Source organism: Delphinapterus leucas, chromosome 2 (assembly GCF_059928025.1).
Source record: "Delphinapterus leucas isolate spDelLeu-1000000601 "Yukka" chromosome 2, BTC_Dleu_Yukka2, whole genome shotgun sequence".
NCBI classification, from domain to species: domain Eukaryota; kingdom Metazoa; phylum Chordata; class Mammalia; order Artiodactyla; family Monodontidae; genus Delphinapterus; species Delphinapterus leucas.
Genome location: NC_143130.1, coordinates 126032563 through 126052718, shown reverse-complemented (window position 1 = coordinate 126052718; position 20156 = coordinate 126032563).

Below are 20156 nucleotides of genomic sequence, written 5' to 3'. Positions count from 1 at the left end.
TATAATATTTACATATAATATGTATTTTACTATATTCATCTTGTTTATTCTCTGTATCCTTCCATTGTAAAAATGAATAAGGGAAATTTGTTTTCTTCAGTGTTGTCTTTACTATCTGACATATGGTAGGTGCTCAGTAAATATTTGTTGAATGGGAGAATGAATAGCATAAGAAAAAGGCCTTCTAAATATTTTGAGGGTAGAATGTTTTCCTCATGGTTGAGCACTTAGAAATTATGAAGGCCTGATCTGAATTCTCCAATTAAATTATATTCATTTGTGGTGGATGAAGACCTCAAAACTACTCAATAATGAGATTTTTTATAGTTAAATCTATTTTTCATTTTCTTAACCTGTATCATCGTCTTCCTCTTATTAGTGTAGTGGTGATCTTTACTATCACTAACTGTCACTTCATAGTGTTAATGTGTATGTAAAAAGAATGAAAAATGGAGTTGGCAAAATGATAACTGCAAAGAGAACTATACAGTTCTTAGCATAAGTTAGGTGGTCATTGTTTGGGGCTATAGTTGAAAGAATGTAACCTGCATTTAATTTTGGGACTTCTTGGAAAAATCATGAAAATCCTCTGACTTTCTGTCTTTTAAACTGTACAATAGGAATGTTACTGGTTCTATTCCATGGACTATGGAAGGAGGGAGGGAGGGAGGAAGGAAGGAAGGAAGGATGGAAGGAAGGAAGGGAGGGAGGGAGGGAGGATGGAAGGAAGGAAGGAAGGAAGGAAGGAAGGAAGGAAGGAAGGAAGGAAGGAGGAAAATTTTAAAACTGAGACTGTTTATGGCAACTGGGTTTTGAGCACCATTTTTGGGGTTTGGAGAATATGCCAGCATACACTCCTCCACAGGATTAATGTAAAATGTGCTTTTCTCTCACACTGCATTATGCTTACACAGCTGTAGTAACTCAATTACCTTTAGCAACTCAACAATAATTTTTGTTATTAAAAGACTGTAGACATGAGTATACTATCTTGTATAGTTATAAAATCTACTATAATCTGTTCTCAATTGCTTTCCCTGAATACATTCAATTCATTCCTTTAATGCTGACTCTGGACTATGTCTTCATTTTGATTACCATGCCTTGAAATATTCTCAACATTTCAACTGCATATGGACCCCAAGGATCTTAAAACAAGTTCATTACTAGGGAAGCATCTCAGCACTATTATTCAGTGCAGCATGGTTGAATGGAATTTTCATTATCTTTATATAAGCCTTAAGGAACATAAATACCTTAGAAGAAAAGAGCACCCTGAAACTTGGACACTCTTCTCTACTATTTATGACAAAGTTTCTTTCTAAATCTGCTTTGTTTTTTGATCAGGACAAATTTAATTTTATGGTACTTTCCAAGTCTTGGTCTTATTTTAAAGAACATTTTGACTTATGTCCTTTATATAGTAGTTCCCAAACAGCATTAAAGTGAATGTGCAATGGTGAAATCAGTGTTAGTTCATATCAGTGAGCAAGTATTGCTTCAGATTTTATTCTTTGCACAATTTTTTTTTCAACCCACAAATTTGTCATTCTATCAAGTGGAAGATATTTCTTCCCTCAAGCAATTCCTTGACTACCGCCTCAGTGCTAAGTGCATGTTCTAATAATTGGTCTTCCTCTACTGAGGAAATAAACACGACACAACTATCACTTTTTTGGAAGTCCTCTCCATGTGGTTTTCTACTCCTCTTTAATCTGAAGATCCAGTCAGACATTGAACACATTGATTTAAATATTCTTTCTTTACTCTAAATCCTGCCATCACACTCACTGCAAGTCTCATGTGGATGTTTTATTCAAACACCGTTTTCTAGGTATTTCCTAAGTAACTTGACTCTCTGTGTTACTCACACCCATGGTGATAGCCTAAACCTTGTCACCTCCTAGTACAGTTACAGATCAAAAATCTTAACTTTCAGCTGCTCTCTTGCTGAAAACAACAATTTTCCCACCCAGACTTCTCATACCACAACACACTGTTACACCCACTCTGAAATTCTACAATCTTTCATTGTATTTATCCTCATATTTTTTCAGGGTCTAAGAGGGGCTTTCTTATTTTCACTTTTCTAGACAGTCTATGACCCTTGATTCATCACCTGAAGCACTTTTCTGCCATCACTCTCAAATCTCTCCCATCTCCAGTCCTTCTACTACACCCATCTGACAAAATAAATAAATAAATAAGTAAAAGCCGCTTTAACCTTGAATCAATCTTAATATTTATTTTTATTGCTTCTAAGCTTCTAAATTTGGACTAGGTAAAACACCTCAGCCATGTACACTGTTAACAATAGAAATTCAGGGAACCCATTGTCTTTTTCCCTAAAGCTTTTCTTCTTCTGTTATCTCAGTTAGTAGTACACCTAAATATCCAGTCACCTAAACTCTAAGGAGACAATCTAAATCCTTTCTGTCTCCAAATCTTCATGTCATTGTACTCATGAAATTCTAATGATATTTCTTTAAAGGGATTTGACATTTTAACAGATATTTTATTTTTGTTTGCTTTTGTTTTGGCCATGCGGCACATGGGATCTTAGTTCACCGACCAGGGATCGTACCCGCCTCCCCTGTATTGGAAGCACAGAGTCTTAATCCCTGGACCACCAGGGAAGTCCCTCTAATGATATTTGTCACCAAGTTTCCTTGTTTGTTTTGTCTTTTTTTCCCCAGGCTTCTACCACTGGCCTATTTCATCCCTTAACATATCTTGTCTAGATTATTGTAAGAGATTTTGAAGTAGTTTTCTTGCCTCCAGTCCTGAAGCTTTATGAACAACACATTCATAACTATATCACTTCTCTGCTTAAAAACCATCAGGTGCCTCCTGTACTGCATTTAGGACTGAGCTAAAAGTACCTTTTCTATGTGTCAGCAATATTTTCATCTGTATCATAGATCTAAGTATATTATATTGTTATTTTATTCTATAGGATTGCTTATTCCCACTAAATGCAAGTTCTTTGAGAGCTATGATCCTGTCTATTCAGCTGTAAGCTGTTAGCAGAACTTCTAAAAAAAATTTTGGGTGGTTAATAAGTATTTGATAAGTAGAATAAATCATCCAGGACACTAATAGCAGAAACCAATCAACTTATATTGCAAGGTATGAAACAAAATGCTAACTCATAAGATCTTATGAATATCCATATAAGTGTTAAAATATAGTGCATATTCAAAATATTATGTCTTTGTTCTGAGTACTTAAGCTTAGATACTTCCATTTGGGTGGATAGTTTGTGTAGGTCAGGGGTAAATTTTGCTTTCTTTAACATATTACTAAATCCAATCACAAAGATGTTCATTTGACCCTGAATATGTTGTGTCAGTTTATATCTATTAAACTATCAAAAATGTTTACTATGAAAAGAATGCAGTGGCAATGTTTACAGATTCTGAGTTTCTGGCTCTTTTATATTTTCTCATTTTCCAGGTAAATATGCATTGGCACTTTCATGGATTCCCACATTATTTACATGTCTCCTGCATGATACATGGGTCAGTGAGTGATTATTGCCTATCTAAGTTAAAAGTCATTATACAATTCTAGTTTCATCTTTTTAATCAGTGGTTATCAACAGTTTTGTCTCCTCTCCACCCCAGAAGACATTGACAATGTCAGGAGACATTTATGGTTGTCACAACTGTGTAGAGGGAGCTAGGAGCTGGGAGCTACTGACATCTAATTGATAGAGCCCAGAGATGCTGCTAAACATCCTACAGTAGACAGGACAGCCCAAAACAATGTCCAAATGTTCAGTGAGATCTTTAGGAAAGCCCAAAATGTCAACAGTGCTGGGATTGGAAGATCTTGGTTTAGATATGCATTTTCCACTTAATACTGACTTATAGCACATTGTACTAAGTGTTGTTGGGAACCAAAGAAAGAATTCTATAAGAAACCTGCTTTCAAGGAACATATAATCTAATGTAATAAGAGAAGACACCATTATTAGTTAATTATAGTTACTTATACATAGTTACACATATAAAATGGAGATATTGAGGAAGGAAATTTGAAATTATATGGAAGTTCAAAGAATTATTTCAATTGAGTAGGAATCTAAAAATCCTTTGAAGGAAACATTATTTTCATTTCATCTTACGGGGTTAGTAGGATTTAGACATGCTAAGTCGGGGATAAGAAATTTCCAAACTCTGTAAAAGGAACTGTGACATCTTCTATTCTTACTTTCTTCATTATTTTTCTTCTATCTCTACACTACATTTCATTATGTATTTTCATACTACTTAATATGATTAAGTGGCAGTATCCAATGGAATTAGCTTAATTGAAATTACTCAGTAACTTATTTTTCAAACATGTTGCTAGACCCACAAATTCAACAATGATTTTTTTAGATGTTTAAATATATATATGGATATATATGTACATACATATATATGTATATATGTAAATGTCCATGGAGCAGAGATGAATGAGCAATTCATTTATTTTATAGGAGAACATGAGAGACAAACACCCAGAAAAGATAAAATTTGGATTGAACTCTGTTAAATGAGTGTGAATTTGAGGACAGAGGAAAGAGAAGATACCACAGAGCAGGAGTAAAGGCAGAGGTGTGAATGTGCTTGTTTTTTGGAGAATAAGGCTGGATAACTATCTTGGGATCAGGGAGTAAATGGCCTTATGTGCATATTTAATTCACCTGTGTACTCTATAAACAAAGGTTTCATTAAACATTTCATTTAAATAACAGGGTAACCCAATATTAATTATTAGCATTTTATTTTGCTTTCAAATTCAGTGCCAGTGAATATCACATTTAGCACTCCATTTTATGTATGTGCGTGTGTGTGGCGGGGGTTGTTTTTGTTTGTTTGTTTTCTTTTGTTTTTGGTATTTGTAATAGTTAACTCTGCTTTTACTTTTTCTGCCCACTTAAGACTTCCCTTTGAGACTGAGATCCTGGGACGCCTCCCACGCTCCAAATCACGTTTAATAATTGGTCTTCCTTTGACACTTGGCACCAGTCTGAGACACAGTGCTGTGTAATCACAGCAAGAAATAGATTTTAGGGAGATGATCAAGGATCTGGCTGCGCTAATTGGACAACTTTACATTTTGCGAGGTAGAAGTTTGCAATGAGCCTCATTTTATTATTTCTTCTAAGCTTATTCTCAGAACATATAGAAATTTTATGTGTCAGAGAAAAATCAGGTGTCCCAGACTCCTTGCTCTTCCTTCTCTCCAAGTCTGATCAGTTATCACTGATGACTGATGCCTGCCTTCTCGAGTCTCTCTAATTCACTCCTCCTCCCCATTCCTATGTCAAATTCTCTGTTCTTGCTTCCACAGGGCCTTCTCCAACAACTCCTCAATAATGGCCCTGAATTCAGGTTTCATTGAGTGCTGCAGAAAAGATTTAGGATACAAATTTGCTTCCAGTGCTTCCTTACTTAAAACTTTTCCATGGTCTCCACTGCCTATGGGATAAGACCCAAAGTCCTCAAAGAGACGCACTAAGACCATTCAAGTCTTGGCTCCAGCATCATCACTAGCCTCATGCCCGTCCTAACAAGCGCACCCTAGATGTGTATGGAATAGAGACATTTGCTGTGTATACCATGCATGTTGGTAGCAGACAGGGAATCCTTTCAAGGGAGGACTGTGGCCAGCTATACCTCCTTCATGTCTGCCTCTGCTTTTGAGCTGAGTCATGCTCTTCTCAGAGTGGCTCCAGCCAATGGCTGAGTAAGACTATGGTCCTACTGCCCTACTACTTCTGCCCATTGCAGGACCCTCTAACTAGGAATCTTTGCTCCAGAGCCCCACATGGTGCTGCCAGAGCCTTTGCCAGGCTTATATTATGGTTGCAATTTCCCCTGCCTGATACTGATCCCCCTCTTTTCTTTTCACAGGTCTGACTCTCTAATAAACTCATTACTTTGATTTAGTTGCCATTTCCCAGAGGAACCAAGTGAAACAAGGTTCCGTGTGCCTATGCAAGCTGGCCCTCAGCAAAGGATACCTACTCTGTCCTTTTCATGGAGTTCCATCTTGTCCATTCAGACTTTCCCTTTAAACTGAAGTCCAGCAGTTCCCTTCTTCACCATCATTGAACTGTAATTGTTCGTTTACTTGTCTCTCTCCCAACACCTAGTCTTCCCGAGGAGATAGATTCCCCATGCCTTACTTGACTCTATAACTTTAGTGCCTAAAATTATACCTGACAGATTTATTCACTTTCTGATTTAACAGAGTTTTAATTTAGTGTTTATTCAGTGAAAGGCCCTGTGCTGGAAATACAGATGTAAATAAGGAAAATAGGTTTTGTCCTTATTCAGTATACATATCCATGGGAAAACTAATTACACAATTATTTACCTTTACTACTGAATAACTGCAAGGACAGAAAGTTAGAAGATTATAAAGATATAAAAAGCAGGATGGACCTGACATAGCTTGAAAGGTTTGGAAAAATTGCTTTGAGTAAATGTAAATCTAAGCTGAATTCTGAAGGCTGAATAGGAATTAATTAGCTGAAGTAGGAGGGAACATGATAAATGTTTATTGAATGAATAAAATAATGTACTTTATGTTTATAAAACTATACTCCAGAGACAAATACAACAATTTTTATTAGCCACATCAGCTCTTTCTTTATTGTGACCAATTACATTTAATATATTTTTTCTTCTAGGAAATAGTCACATCGTAAATACTGTCTCCATAAAACTATTTACATGTACTTTTCTAGTTGTAAATATGTCTAGTTTCAAATTTCAAGGTATCATCAGTTGATGGTGTAAGCAGCTATATGAACCCAATGGAGCATTAGAGCTACCATTTTCCATGATTTCCCAAATATCATTTTTTCCCAAATATAATTTATTTTTAATTTCTTCAATAAACCCTCTAAACAGGTATTTACCAACAGAATTGATTCTTACAAATGTTATTTATAGCTGATGGCCAAGAGTATACTTATATATTCTGGCAACAGAATCTTCAATTTTAATGGCATTTCTTTAAAATATATTAAATAAATTTTTCCTTCTAAACATCTTCTAATAGTTCTAGGTTCATAGAAGTTACTCATTTGCAATATGTTTAATCGAAGAGAACTGAACTGCTGAAATGTAAGAAAAATAAAGTAATAATTTTGGGGAAAAAACGTTACTGGAAATTTGAGAGTACAGCTTTTTGATACCAGATAGCTGGTTAGATTAATTTTTTATTTCATCACCATGTTGTTGGCCCCGTGCAGGCACAAATCTATTTCTTTCGTTTCCACTTTCACTTCACTCCTTATGCCTCATTAGGCTTGCAGTAGAGAAAAGGCTAGCACAAAATAAAGCTTAGATCAATCATTCCCCTATTGGCCAGAGGAAGCAAAATCAATCACTGTCCATTCAAGTGGTTCTCAGCTACTGACTTTAAACTTTCCTGATCTTGAGGTTACTGTACTGTTAATTGCACTGAAGTTGAGTGTCTGTGCTTCAGCATATTTTTAAACTACCTTTAGAGAATATACACTACTATATTGCTATTAATGGCTTATGTGAATAGATGAAGGTTGGGATCTATAACCTGTGATTAGAAGCCTGATAATAACACCCTAAAACAGTTATGAAAAGCTCTTGTGTAGAAACTGTTACTAGTTTGCTGAAGAATTTATAGCTTTTAGTTTCAAATTGCATAGTATATTGATTTTTTTAATCTCTATATATTCATTATTAATATATTCACACAAGAAAAAAATTAGTCTTAAAATATGAAAATAAAAATTTAAAATATCATGTGAAAATATATGATTTGTGTTGTTTGATACTTATTTTTAAAACTTCATTTTTCCTACAATCAAAATTATTAAATCTAGTGGTTGATTATTAATATAAAATTATTTTTATAGTAATAATCATATATAATTTCTTACTTCACACACAGTAGGCAGTAGGTGTTACAACTTTAGACAAGTTGCTTTTGAGCATGAAAATTGTTCAACCATGACCTTTGCTGAGAAACAAAGGTAACTGACATATGCCCCAAATACAGTCACATGACTATATTAAAATGTGACCAACACCCTGATTTTCCATCTAAAGCCCCAGAGATTTGAAAAAGATTAAATGTAACAATGACTGTGAGCATATTTGCATAAAAACATAGTATCTAGAAGAAAGTAGAATAATTCAACTTATCAATTAAATGTTTGGTAAGTCAAAAGCTAAATGCATAGTGAAATAGAGTATAAAGTGAAGAAGCACAGAAATTATGTGCATGCTTTTAAAATACCAAAGATTGAAAAAGAACATTAAAAAAATGAAAAGTATAGCTATAAAAGGGGTAATTATAAAGGATTTTCTAAAAATGTATAAGTAAAAATCAAAAACAAAAGTAGTGTATATTAGTAAATATATATTTATTCATATTTATATATTTAGCCAAATTTTCCCACAAAGGAAGTTTTTATTATATTTCTTTCTGTCATTATCCATGACATTCATGCTTTAATTTTTTTCAGTCAACTCGTATTTATTAAGAAACTGATTTAGGGCTTCCCTGGTGGCGCAGTGGTTGAGAGTCCGCCTGCCGACGCAGGGGACATGGGTTCGTGCCCCAGTCCGGGAATATCCCACATGCCGCAGAGTGGCTGGGCCCTTGAGCCATGGCTGTTGAGCCTGCGTGTCTGGAGCCTGTGCTCCGCAACGGGAGAGGCCACAACAGTGAGAGGCCCACGTACAGCAAAAAAAAGGAACAGATTTATTTTATCTTTTATATTATTTCTAGACAGGGATTTATACGTTTTAAACAAACACAATGAAATTTTAAAACGTTATCAACAGAGGACCTTCAAGATGGCGGAAGAGTAAGATGTGGAGATCACCTTCCTCCCCACAAATACATCAAAAATACATCTAAAATACATCTACATGTGGAACAACTCCTACAGAATACCTACTGAATGCTGGCAGAAGACGTCAGACTTCCCAAAAGGCAAGAAAATCCCCACATACCTGGGTAGGGCCAAAGAAAAAGAAAAAAAAGAGACAATAGAAGAGGGATGGACCTGCACCTCTGAGAGGGAGTTGTGAAGGAGGAAAAGTTTCCACACACTAGGAAGCCCCTTCAGTGGTGGAGGCAGGGGGTGGGAGGGGGGAAAGCTTCAGAGCTATGGAGGACAGTGCAGCAACAGGGGTGCAGAGGGCAAAGCAGAGAGATTCCTGCACAGAGGATTGGCGCCAACCAGAACTCAACAGCCTGAGATGATTGTCTGCTCATCCACCAGGGCAGGTGGGGGCTGGGAGCTGAGGCTTGGGCTTCGGAAGTCAGATCCCAGGTAGAGGACTGGGGTTGGCTGCGTGAAGGTTGGCTAGTGCACCACAGCCAGCCAGGAGGGAGTCCAGGAAAAATTCTGGACCTGCCTAAGAGGAAAGAAACCATTCTTTCGGGGTGCGCGAGGAGAGGGGATTCCTTCCCTCTCTTCCCACAGAAGGCAGAGCACTGCCTAAAGCTCTAGAGATGGGCGCAAGCCACAGCTATCAGCTCGGGCCCCAGAGACGGGCATGAAATGCTAAGGATGCTGCTGCAGCCACCAAGAAGCCTGTGTGCAAGCACAGGTCACTATCCACAGCCCCACACCTGGAAATCTGTGCAGCCCACCACTGCCAGGGTCCCTAGATCCAGGGACAACTTCTCCGGGAGAAAACATGGTGTGTCTCAGCATGTTGCAATGTCACGCCAGCCTCTGCCTCTACAGGCTCAGACCGCATTCCAATTATAACTACCATACCCCTCCCTACTCCCAGCCTGAATGAGCAAGAGCCCCCTAATCAGCCGCTGCTTTAACCCAATCCTGTCTGGGCAGGGAACAGATGCCTGAGGGTGACCTACACACAAAGGTGGGGCCAAAACCAAAGCTGAACCCCAGGAGCTGTGTGAACAAAGAAGAGAAAGGAAATTTCTCTGTGCAGCCTCAGGAGCAGCAGATTAAATCTCCACAATCAACTTGATGTACCCTGCATTTGTGGAGTACCTGAATAGAACAAATTGTCCTGCAACTGAGGTGGTGGATTTGGGGAGCAACTGTAGACTTAGGGTTTGCTGTCTGTGACTGATTTCTTTCAGATTTTTATGTTTATCATGGTTTAGTTGTTAGCACTTGTAATCATTGGTGGATTTGTTTATTGGTTTGGTTGTCTCTTTTTTTTATTATTATTATTTTCTATTTTAATACTTTATTTCTTGCTTTTTCTTTCTTTTTTTCTCTCTTTTCTTCTGAGCCATATGGCTGACAGGGTCTTGTTTCTCCAGCCTGATGTCAGGCCTGTGCCTCTCAGGTGGGAGAGCTGAGTTCAGGACACTGGACCACCAGAGACCTCCTGGCCCCAGGTAATATCAATCAGCGAGAGATCTCCCAGAGATCTCCATTTCAAGGCTAAGACACAGCTCCACCCAATGGCCAGGAAGATCCAGTGCTTGACGTCCCATGTCAAACAACTAGCAAGACAGGAACACAAACCCACCCATTAAAGAGGCTGCCTAAAATCATACTAAGTTCACAGACACCCCAAAACACGCCACTGGATGTGGCACTGCCCACCAGAAAGACAAGATACAGCCCCACCCACCAGAACACAGGCACCAATCCCCTCCACCAGGAAGCCTACAGAAGACACAAAACCAACCTCACCCACTGGGGGAAGACATGAAAAACAATAGAAACTATGAACCTTCAGCCTGTGAAAAGGAGACCCCAAACACAGTAAGTTAAAAAAAAATGAGAAGACAGAGAAATAGGCAGCAGATGATGGAGCAAGGTAAAAACCCTCCAGACCAAATAAATGAAGAGGAAATAGGCAGTCTGCCTGAAAAAGAATTCAGAGTAATGATAGTAGAGATGATCCAAAATCTTGAAAATAGAATGGATAAAATACAAGAAATGTTTAACAAGGACCTATAAAAACTAAAGAGCAAACAAACAATGATGAACAACACAATAAATGAAATAAAAAATTCTCTAGAAGGAATCAGTAGCAGAATAACTGAGGCAGAAGAATGGTAAGCAATCTGGAAGTTCAAAGAGTGGAAACAACTCAACAGAGCAGAATAAAGAGTAAAGAATGAAAAGAATTGAGGACAGTCTCAGAGACTTATGGGACAACATTAAATGCATCAACATTTGAATTATAGGGGTCCCAGAAAAAGAAGAGAAAAAGAAAGGGTCTGAGAAAATATTTGAAGAGATTATAGTAGAAAACTTCCCTAACATGGGAAAGGAAATAGTCAAGTCCAGGAAGAGCAGACAGTCCCATACAGGATAAATCCAAGGAGAAACATGCCAAGACACATATTAATCAAATTATCAAAACTTAAATACAAACAAAAAATATTAAAAGCAGCAAGGGAAAAGCAACAAATAATATACTAGGTAATCCCCATCAGGTTAATAGCTGATCTTTCAGCAGAAACTCTGCAAGCCAGAAGGGAGTGGCAGGACATATTTAAAGTGATGAAAGGGAGAAAACTACAACCAAGATTACTTACCCAGCAAGGATCTCATTCAGATTTGACAGAGAAATTAAAACCTGTACAGACAAGCAAAACTTAAGAGAATACAGCACCACCAAACCAACTTTACAACAAATGCTAAAGGAAATTCTCTAGGCAGGGAACACAACAGTAGGAAAAGACCCAAAAAACAAACCCAAAACAATTAAGAAAATGGTAATAGGAACATACGTATCAATAATTACCTTAAATGTAAATGGGTTAAATGCTCCAACCAAAAGACATAGACAGGCTGAAAGGATACACACACAAGAATTGTATATATGCTGTTTACAAGAGACCCACTTCAGACCTAGGGACACATACAGACTTAAAGGGGATGGAAAAAGATACTCCATGCAAATAGCAATCAAAAGAAAACTGGAGTAGTAATTCTCATATCAGAAAAAATCAACTTTAAAGACTATTACAATAGACGAAGAAGGACACTACATAATGATCAAGGGATCAATCCAAGAAGATATAACAATTGTAAATATTTATGCAACCAACATAGGAGCACCACAAAATATAAGGAAAATGCTAACAGCCATAAAAGGAGAAATCGACAGTAACCCAATAATAATGTGTTACTATAATAGTGTGTTACTATTAACACAATAATAGTGTGTTAATAGGGGATTTTAATACCCCACTATCACTAATGGACTGATATCCAAAATGAAAATAAATAAGGAAACACACCATTTAAATGAGACATTAAACAAGATGGATTTAACTGATATTTATAGGACATTCTATTCAAAAACAACAGAATACACTTTATTCTCAAGAGTTCATGGAATATTTTCCAATGTAGATCATATCTTGGGTGACAAATTAAATCTTGGTAAATTTAAGTAAATTGAAATCATATCAAGTATCTTTTCTGACCACAGTGCTATGAGGCTAGATATCAATTACAGGAAAAAAACTAAAAAATACAAATACATGGAAGATAAACTATAGGCTACTAAGTAACCAAGAGATCACTGAAGAAATCAAAGAGGAAATCAAAAAGTACCTAGAAACAAATGACAATTAAAACACGACAACCCAAAACCTATGGGATGCATCTAAAGCAGTTCTAAGAGGAAAGTTTATAGCAAACAATCCTATATCAAGAAACAAGAAAAATCTCAAATAAACAGCCAAACCTTATACCTAAAACAATTAGAGAAAGAACAAAAAAAAAAACAACCCAAAATTAGCAGAAGGAAAAAAAAATAAAGGTCAGATTAGAAATAAATGAAAAAGAAATGAAGGAAACAGTAGCAAAGATCAATAAAACTAAAAGCAGTTTCTTTAGGAAGATAAACAAAATTGATAAACCATTAGCCAGACTCCTCAAGAAAAAAAGGGAGAAGACTCAAATCAACAGAATTAGAAATGAAAAGGGAGAAGTAACAACTGACACTGCAGAAACAAAAAGGAATATAAGAGATTACTACCAGCAACTATATACCAATAAAATGGATGACCTGGAAGAAATGGACAAATTCTTACAAAACCACAACGTTCTGAGACTGAACCAGGAAGAAAGAGAAAATATAAACAGACCAATCACAAGCACTGAAATGAAACTGTGATTAAAAATCTTCCAACAAACAAAAGCCCAGGACCAGATGGCTTCACAGGTAAATTCTATCAAACATTTAGAGAAGAGCTAACACCTATCTTTCTCAAACTCTTCCAAAATATAGCAGAGGGAGGAACACTCCCAAACTCATTCTATACGCCCGGCATCACGATGATTACAAAACTAGAAAAAAAGTCACAAAAAAAAGAAAACTACAGGCCAATATCACTGATGAACATAGATGCAAAAACCCTCAACAAAATACTAGCAAACAGAATCCAACAGCACATTGAAAGGATCATACACCATGGTCAAGTAGGGTTTATCGCAGGAATGCAAGGATTCTTCAATATACGCAAATCAATCATGTGATACACCATATTAACAAAATGAAGGATAAAAACCATATGATAATCTCAGTAGATGAAGAAAAATCTTTCAACAAAAGTCAACACCCATTTATGATAAAACTCTCGAGAAAGTAGGCATAGAGGGAACCTACCTCAACATAATAATGGCCAAATATGACAAACCGACAGCCAATGTCGTTCTTAATGTTGAAAATCTGAGACCGTTTCCTCTAAGATCAGGAACGAGAAAAGGTTGCCCAATCTCATCACTATTATTCAACATAGTTTTGGAAGTTCTAGCCACAGCAATCAGAGAAGAAAAGAAATATAAGCAATCATAATTAGAAAAGAAGTAAAACAGTCACTGTTTGCAGATGATATGATACTATACATAGAGAAACCTAAAGATGCTACCAGAAAACTACTAGAGCTAATCAATGAATTTGGTAAAGTAGCAGGATACAAAATTAATGCACAGAAATCTCTTGCATTTCTATATACTAATGATGAAATATCTGAAAGAGAAATTAAGGAAATACTCCCATTTACCATTACAACAACAACAACAAAATACTTAGGAATAACCTACCTAAGGAGACAAAAGACCCGTATGCAGGAAACTATAAGATACTGATGAAAGAAATTAAGATGATACAAACAGATGGAGAAATATACCATGTTCTTGGAGTAGAAGAATCAACATTGTGAAAATTACTATACTCCCCAAAGCAATCTACAGATTCAGTGCAATCCCTATCAAACTACCAATGGCATTTTTCACAGAACTAGAACAAAAAATTTCACAATTTTATGGAAACACAAAAGACCCCGAATAGCCAAAGCAATCTTGAGAATGAGAAATGGAGCTGGAGGAATCAGGCTCCCTGACTTCAGCCTATACTACAAAGCTACAGTAATCAAGACAATATGGTAATGACACAAAAACAGAAATACAGTTCAATGGAACAGGATAGAAAGCCCAGAGATAAACCCACCCACATATGGTCACCTTATCTTTGATAATGGAGGCAAGAATATACAATGGAGAAAAGACATCCTCTTCAATAAGTGGTGCTGTGAAACTGGACAGCTACATGTAAAAGAATGAAATTAGAACACTCCCTAACACCATACCCAAAAATAAACTCAAAATGGATTAAAGACCTAAATGTATGGCCAGACACTATAAAACTCTTGGAGGAAAACATAGGCAGAACACTCTGACTTAAATCACAGCAAGATCCTTTTTGACCCACCTTCTAGAGAAATGGAAATAAAAACAAAAAACAAATGGGACCTAATAAAACTTAAAAGCTTTTGTACAGCAAAGGAAACCATAAACAAGATGAAAAGACAGCCCTTAGAGTGGGAGAAAATATTTGCCAATGAAGCAACTGACAGAGGATTAATCTCCAAAATATACAAGCAGCTCATGCAGCTCAATATTAAAAAAAACAAAGAACCCAGTCCGAAAATGGGCATTAGACCTAAATAGACATTTCTCCTAAGAATATATATAGATGGGCCACAAACACATGAAAAGATGCTCAACATCACTAATCATTAGAGAAATGCAAAGGAAAACTACAATGAGATATTACCTCACACTGATCAGAATGGGCATCATCACAAAATCTACAAACAATACATGCTGGAGAGGGTGTGGAGAAAAGGGAAGCCTCTTGCACTGCTAGTGGGAATGTAAACTGATACAGCCACTATGGAGAACAGTATGGAGGTTCCTTAAAAAACTAAAAATAGTACTGCCATATGACCCAGCAATCCCAATAATGGGCGTATACCCTGAGAAAACCATAATTCAAAAAGAGTCATGGGCTTCCCTGGTGGCGCAGTGGTTGAGAGTCCGCCTGCCGATGCAGGGGACACGGGTTCGTGCCGTGGTCCGGGAAGATCCCACATGCCGCGGAGCGGCTGGGCCCGTGAGGCATGGCTGCTGAGCCTGCGCATCCGGAGCCTGTGCTCCGCGGCGGGAGAGGCCACAGCAGTGAGAGGCCCGCGTACCGCAAAAAAAAAAAAAAAGAGTCATGTACCACAATGTTCATTGCAGCACTACTTACAATAGCCAGGACATGGAAACAACCTAAGTGTCAATCGACAGATGAATAGATAAAGAAGATGTGGCCCATATTTACAGTTGGATGTTACTCAGCCATAAAAAGAAACAAAATTGAGTTATTTGTAGTGAGGTGGATGGACCTAGAGTCTGTCATACAGAGTGAAGTAGGTAAGAAAGAGAGAAACAAATATCATATGTGAACCCATATATAGGGAATCTAAAGAAAAAGAAAGAAAATGGTTCCAATGAACCTAGGGGCAGTACAGGAATAAAGACACAGACATAGAGAATGGACTTGAGGACACAGGGAGTGGGAAGGGTAAGCTGGATGAAGTGAGAGAGTAGCATTGACATATATACACTACCAAATGTAAAATAGATATCTAGTGGAAAGCAGCTGCATCACACAGGGAGATCAGCTCGGTGCTTTGTGACCACCTAGAGGGGTGGGATAGGGAGGGTGGGAGGGAGACGCAAGAGGGAGAGGATATGGGGATATATGTATACATATAGCTGATTCACTTTGTTATACAGCAAGAACTAACAACATTGTAAAAAATTATACTCCAATAAAGATGTTTAAAAAAAAAAGATTATATGTAGAGATGCCATGTTAACTCTTATAGGGAGGAGAAAATATTCGTCTTCATTCTTGCCATTCAAAATATCCTAAATTGATATTTTAATTTATTTCCTTATGGTGTATTTCTCTTTTTGACAGAAGTTTTTCTTTAATTATATCATATACAATCCCTATTTTATTTTGGAATTTAAACAGTTGGTATCCTCGAGCAGTGAAATTAGCGCTAATATTTATGCTCTTCATTGTGATTTCTCCAAGATTCAATTTTCCCTTGAAAAAAATATATTATCAGATTACCACAGGTTCCTTAAATATAAGTGGAAATATGTTTAAAAAGCAAAAAGAAGTATCATCACCTGTATACTTTTCAGCCTGTCACAAACACCATTAGTAATTTTATAATTTTCATTCTACTATTTGTATTTGAATTCATTAATTACATTAAGCTTTTGTAAGTTTTCACATAGTTTGTAGATCCATGACTACCTTTGTTCAAGCAATAAGTAAGTCTCCTATCTGAAAACCATTCATCATTTATCCCTTACAATACATATGTAAATGAGACTTGCATTTGTTGAATTACACTTATAACATTAGGTTCTCCTTCATAGAGCTAGAAATACAATTCACATAGAAAAACATGAAAATCCAGACTTACATATATTTTAGTGTTTCTCCAAACCAAATGTACTGGATGTATTCTTTTTTTTTTTTTTTTTTTTTTTTTTTTTTTTTTTTTGCGGTACGCGGGCCTCTCACTGTTGTGGCCTCTCCCGTTGCGGAGCACAGGCTCCGGATGCGCAGGCTCAGCTGCCGTGGCTCACGGGCCCAGCCGCTCCGCGGCATGTGGGATCTTCCCAGACCGGGGCACGAACCCATATCCCCTGCATCGACAGGCGGACTCTCAACCACTGCGCCACCAGGGAAGCCCCTGGATGTATTCTTGATACATTTTACATTATGCTGGTTAGCAAATGCTTTCCTTAAATGCGTTCTGATATTCCAAATAGATTTTCACTATAGTTCTCTCTTCCTGACACCCCAAAAATATAGCTCTTTCATATCACAGATAAATGATAATCTTTTAGTGAGCACCTATTCTGTTACTATAAAAAACATTTATAATATTTGAGCAAATTTAAAATTAGAAAAATATATAACTTTAAGATATTTTATTTTCTGTGTTCTCAGGAGGAATATATTATCTTGCAGTGCCAAAGACAACATCTCTTAGTTTTGTATAATGAACCTATAAGTAATGGGTTTCTGTAACTTTGGTGATATTCTTAATTGCTTTTGATTTCCTCTCAAAGTATGTCTCTAAGTATAGAAAACTAAATTTGTTCTTAGTCTGCTTGATGTGCAAATTCAAGAACAGGTTTTCAGTTTTCTTTTCCTTTTATATTTTTATGGTCCTTTTATAGTTCATGAATTTTCTCAAGGTCAGCTGATATGTAATTTTCACCTTACTCAGGTAAATTTGTTCTAAAATAAGCTTGCTTAATTATAAGCAGTAATTAGTATAGTAAAAATTTCTAGCTTTCTGTAATCAAAATGTTTATTTTTTAAAGATACAGAAAATGTTTTTCCTAAATGGAATACAAATCAAGCTCAAACTGATGAGTTACAAAACATTCCGTAGAGATATTTTCTCTTTTAAATTAATTTTAATCCATCATTTGCATGAATTTATCATAAATAAAATATATATGAACTCGTGAATCTTATAAACAATACTTTGTTAAATAAGAATCTCTTTAAAAAATGTCTTATTTATTCTTGACCTTTTTATTACTCATTTTTTACTTATTATTACTCATTTTTTTCCCTCTTCTTAGTGATAATTCTAACTCCTGTAATATGAGAAGTAGAGGACACTTGATTAGAGGGTGAAGTAGTCATTGGAATTTGCAGATTCAGAGTTTATCCAATTCTGAGATTTAGTTCAGAGTCTGATGAAGATGTTCACACTTCCTATATGGGCAGTACCTTTCTGTACTTATACACCCTGAATTTAACTCACTGAATACAACAATTTTTTTCATGTGCTAGAGAGCCACTAATTTGTATCCTTGCAGTTTCAATCTATCATTATTTTTCTACTATAGTCTTAATGATAGAAGGTTAAGGCAACTTTACAGTTGTGCCTTCATCTTCTAAGAACTTGAGTAAGAGTCAAAAGATTTGAACTATTTCAATCTTTTTAATGTCTTCCAGGGGGATACAAGCATTAGTAATCTAGTCCGTGCCTATAACATTCCTGGGTTGAAATGAGCACACATGTACAACCTTACCCTAAATGAACTAATGAAAAAGCAAATATCTTTTAAAAGTTCAGTACCCTATCAATTGCTTGTTTATTTTATTTTCTGTTTTTTGCTTTCTTTCTATTTAAAAGAAATAGGACTAATGACATTGAAGAAGAGTCATAACCTCACCTTCTGGATCTTTAAAATGGTGAAAATAACACCGTAGACTAGCTGTAAGAATTAAGTAAGATTTGCTATGTACAGCACCTTATAGAAGAATGCCTCAGCATAGCTCATACTTGATAACATTTGCTTAACTTGATAACTATGAGAAACTACATGCAAACACAGAGTTAATAGGATCAAAAACTAAACTAAGACTATCTAAATTGACATTTTACTTTTTCAGGAAATTATTGCCTATGAATATTATATATTATTATTATTTGTTTCAGAAACTTCCTGAAAATGTGTTTATGTAAATAATAGACTACTCCTTTGGCCTGCCTTCTCAGGGCACTGGCTCCCTCAACCAGGGAAAACATTCTCTTATCAGATGAATGGTCATTCATCAAGACATCTTCAAAAACTTCATCACTCTCTGTCTATCTATTCTCAATTATTATATCATGAATTTTGGACTGCTGCATTAAAAGACCCACCTTAAATCAGAGCATAATTCCTATACCTACTTGCTAACTACCTTTTAGAGACACTGCTAAGACTCTGTCAAGGTGGTGTTTTCTATTATTGCAGTAAGTAGCAAATACATCTTTGCTTGCCAACTGGTTATCTTGGTGGAATGTCAGCAGTTGAAAAAGATGATGATAGTAACATTTATGCTTTTGTATAGTAATTTGTTTTCTCTAGCCATTTTCAGAATCAGTATGTGCATTTTTACCCTGTTATAAATTGGGAGTTTTCTGTATTCATTTTACATATGTTTTGTGAAGTGAATGTCATGTAAACAAGTAGCTGAGTTGAGCTAGAATCCCTACTTTTTGGATTTTCTGTCTAGTGCTCTATTATATTTTTCTTATTTTAAGTGCCCTTTGTAATAAGTTATTTTCTACAGTCATCTTCACTTTTTAAAATAATTTTAAAGTATAAGGCCAAAATGAAGATCACACAGGGCCATATTTTTCTTAGCAATATTATTTGAGCTAAGTGATTGTTTGAAGTCACTGTCTATTTCTAAACCACAAGGGTCAAAAGGACCTCATACTCTACCACTCAAAGCTGCACTGGTGATTTTTCACAAAATATTCCCCTTTTCATAAATCTTGTTAAAAGAATTGCCTCTGTCAGGTACTTGAAAGAACTTAGCTCATGTAAATTCATCTTTTCTTTCATAATAAGTGTACCTAAGAAAGGCCACCTGCTTATTTGGTAAAAACTTTATTTACAGAGTCTAAAACTTCTTATGAAAGATGCAAGTGCTTGCAAGGGGATAAGGTTTTCTGTAAAGAACTAATTGCTTTACATACATGAATATAAGGAGGTAATAAAATTTGTGGAATTCCTCTTCAGAAGTGCATAGACATGCAGGCTTTGCTAAAATGTCTGTTTTCTGTTACAACCCCAATTACTAACTATTTATTGACCTCCTAGAAAAGAGCATGTCAAATTTTGTGTCATGTAGTTTCTGTCACAAAACAATGAATGCATTTTACAGATGCTGATTAAAAAATAATTTGGCTCCATTTGCAGACTCTGCTGATTCTTACCATGATAAATTCAGTTATATATGTAGCCATCACAATCTTGGTCATGAATTTAA